Source organism: Piliocolobus tephrosceles, chromosome 2 (assembly GCF_002776525.5).
Source record: "Piliocolobus tephrosceles isolate RC106 chromosome 2, ASM277652v3, whole genome shotgun sequence".
NCBI lineage: Eukaryota > Metazoa > Chordata > Mammalia > Primates > Cercopithecidae > Piliocolobus > Piliocolobus tephrosceles.
Genome location: NC_045435.1, coordinates 87,379,757 through 87,383,357, shown reverse-complemented (window position 1 = coordinate 87,383,357; position 3,601 = coordinate 87,379,757). Strand labels below are relative to the sequence as shown.

Here is a 3,601-nt window from a genome sequence, read left to right as displayed (position 1 = left end):
GGAGTCTCACCCTGTCGCCCAGGCTGGAGTGCAGTGGCGCGATCTCGGCTCACTGCAACCTCAGCCTCCCAAGTTCAAACGATGCTGTACTAGCGTCTTCAAGGAGAGCTTTAGGGAGATGGGATTTCCATCCTCTGGGAATTTAAAAGCCTATACAGGTAGCATGGAGATAAATACAGCCTCAGCAACGAGAGTGAAACTCCGTCTTAAAAAAAAAAAAAGAAGAAGAAGATAGTAAATACGTCCATCACCCTAAGTTTCCTTCTGCCTAGTCGCAATCTTTCCTTATGGCACTCATTTGCCTCAGGCAACGCCACACCTCTGCTTTCTGTCACTATAGATTAATTTGCATTTTCTCGAATTTTATATAAATGGGATCATACAGTATGTGTTCTTTTTTGTTTGGTCTTCACTCAGCATAATTATTTTGAAATTTATTTATTTATTAATTTTTTTTTTTGAGACGGAGTCTTGCTCTGTCCCCCGGGCTGGAGTGCAGTGGCCGGATCTCAGCTCACTGCAAGCTCCGCCTCCCGGGTTTACGCCATTCTCCTGCCTCAGCCTCCGGAGTAGCTGGGACTACAGGTGCCCGCCACTTCGCCCGGCTAGCTTTTTGCATTTTTTAGTAGAGACGGCGTTTCACCGTGTTAGCCAGGATGGTCTCGATCTGCTGACCTCGTGATCCGCCCATCTCGGCCTCCCAAAGTGCTGGGATTACAGGCTTGAGCCACCGCGCCCGGCCTATTCAGGTTGTTGTATCCATTGTTCATTCCTTTTTATCGCTTAGTAGTTTTCCATTGTATGGATACGCCAAATCTCTCCTCCTCATTTTTTGAATCCATACACATTCATTCTCACTACATCACTGTAACTGCTCCTACCAAGGTCACCCAACGTTAATTCTAACCAGTCTTCCCTGAACACATCCGCAGCATTTGTCATAGCTGATCTCTGCCTCCTCTTTGAAGCAGTTCCAAGTGCCTTCCAGAATGCCTCATTCTCATGGTGTCTTTCCCCGTCTCCCGATCAGGCTTGCTCCAACTCCTTGGCTGCTTTTCCCTCATCTCCAAAGGCCTCTAAACTGGTGTGTCCTGGGGCTCAATCCAATCTCCTTTCCATTTATACTCCATTGGTGATCGCATCATGTTTTTTGAGACAGGGTCTCATTCTGTCGCCCAGGCTGGAGTGTAGTGGTGTGATCTCGGCTCACTGCAGCCTCTACCTCCCAGGTTCAAGCGATCCTCCCGCTTCAGCCTCTGAGTAGCTGGGACCATAGGCACGTGTCACCACGCCGGACTAATTTTTTGTAGAGCTGGGGTTTCGCCACGCTGCCCAGACTGGTCTCAAGCATGATTTTTGCTTTCAAAGTCATCTATAAGCACCAGAGGCAGAGTTACATAGATCCTTCCTGCCTACCCCCACTGTCCCTGCCCTCAGGCCACTCCAGCATCCGGTGGGCCAGGAACCTCAGACGATTTCTTGCCTCCTTTCTCTCTCCTCCAGGGGCCCTGTTCGATGTCCCCATCTGCCCACAGCGCCTGTCATCCCAGCTGCTCCTCTTGTCCTGCCCTTGCTCAGACCACCCGAGCATCATCCATGCTCTGGCCCCTGGCCACCAGGTCCACCCCACATGCTGTCCTCACAGGTGGTGCCTCGCCATTCTTGGGAACCAGGGCCTCCTTGTTCTGGTCATACACAATGGGGTGTAGATCGAGCGACAAGTGAGCAGGTCTGCACGCCAGGTGGGCCGAGGGTGGCCATTCTGGTGTCAGTGTGGGGGTGTGAGGGAACGTTGCATGGGGTGCACGTGGGCTGGGTGTGGCGTGCGGCGGTGTGGCACCAGGCAGGCGGCTTGGCGGGGCCCACGATCAGCACAGCTGAGACCATTAGGACGGTTAAAACCGTTAGCTGCCTGTCGCGGAGAGGGCGGGGCCCTGAGGACGGGACGGAATCCTAGTTGGTCGAGACACTGGGGGCGGGGCCGCGCGTGCTACCATTAGGACAGTTAAAACCGTTAGCTGCCTGTCGTGGCGGGGCGGGGCCCTGGGACAGGACGGTATCCCTATTGGTCAGAAGAGGACCTGGGGGCGGGGCCGCGCGTGCTGTGGCAGCTGCAGCTGGACGCGGCCACCTCGAAGTCACGTCAGGGCAGCCCCAGGTCGGGCGCGCGCCAGCAGCAAGAGGTGGGGACAGGAGGGGTTTGGGCAGGGTGGGCTGGGGGAAGGCGTGGGGAGGGGCTGAGAAGCCGGATGGGGCAGTGGTCTGGGTTCAGGATTCCATGGGTCCTCCCGGGCTTTCCCGGGACGTAGGTCTTGTAGTCCCTCGCCTGCCCTTTTTTTCCTAATGGCGATGGCCCCTCTGGCTCTTGAAGGAGGCTTCACTTCCGCGCTTATCTTTGGAGAGCAGTTTTCATTCGATTCGCACGGGTCTGCGACCTCCTCTTCATATCCCCGCCAGGAGTTGAGGAGTGAGACCGCGTCGGCCCGGGCGGGGCCAGAGTGAGCGGAAACCCAGAGAAGCCCGCTGGGATTTCTCTTTGATTATGAGTAGGGAAAACCCTGTGAGGCCTCTGGAAAGACATCAGAAGGATTTAGTCTAGGAGCTCAGAGCGTGTCTCCAGGTAGAGAAGAGGCGGAAAATTAGAGAGGACTGCCGGCCATTGGTGTTTGAGGCGGGCCTGGCGGGGGCCACAGGGGGCCTGACGTCTGAGTAAGAGACCTGCTTTATTCTGCTAGAACTTTCTGCAGTGGAGGAATGGGAGGGGAACCTGGAGGGCCTCACATCGCAGCCTCAAGATGCTCGCAGTAGGCCGGCTGCGAAGGCTCACGCCACACTTTGGGAGGCTGAGGCAGGTGGATCTCCTGAGGTCAGGAGCTCGAGACCAGCCTGGCCAACATGATGAAACCCCGTCTCTACCAAAAATACAAAAATTAGCCGGGCGTGGTGGCACATGCCTGTAATCCCAGCTACTTGGGAGGCTGAGGCAGGAGAATCACTAGAACCCGGGAGGCGGAGGTGGCAGTGAGCCGAGACCGCGCCACTGCACTCCAGCCTGGGGACAGAGCAAGACTCAGTCTCAAAAAAAAAAAAAAAAAAAAAAAAAAAAAGAAGAAAAGATTCTTGCCGTAGAGTTGACGGTGGTCAGATGGGGTAGTCCATGCCACTGGGGGCGATCCTCTTCCCCTCACGTGTTCCTCCCTTGTTACCCACCCTGCCAGGGCCCTTCCCTTGTACACAGTTCCATTCCTTCCATGCACCCAACTTTTTCTCCCCTTTTATGCTTGAGTGAGAGGTGAAAGTTTTAATCTGCATTTCAGTTTTCATTTACCTTGGAATGACCAGTGTTCCACCTTAGAACGAATACCTCTTACTAGTATCTTCAAAGAGAGCTTTAGGGAGATGGGATTTCCATCCTCTGGGAATTTAAAAGCCTATACAGGTAGCATGGAGATAAATACATGCACAAAAGAGAGATGAATCTGAGTTTGAATACATTAAGCCCCAGCCGGTTCTTAGACATGTTGAGAATAAGGGTATACTTACCACATTTGTTCACTCTGTCGCCCAGGCTGGAGTGCAGTGGCCGGATCTCAGCTCACTG

General features: G+C 53.9%; 1 protein-coding gene across 1 annotated transcript in view; it reads left to right on the top strand.

Moving 5' to 3' along the window:
- The first annotated feature begins 1,051 nt into the window (after window positions 1–1,051).
- Window positions 1,052–3,601, top strand: part of CCDC36 (coiled-coil domain containing 36) — a 69,260-nt gene continuing 66,710 nt past the window's right edge. The window contains exons 1-3 of the mRNA XM_026448007.1: window positions 1,052–1,084; window positions 1,156–1,276; window positions 1,504–1,721. The gene's annotated coding sequence lies outside the window, so the exon portion shown is untranslated. The remainder of the gene's footprint in view (window positions 1,085–1,155; window positions 1,277–1,503; window positions 1,722–3,601) is intronic.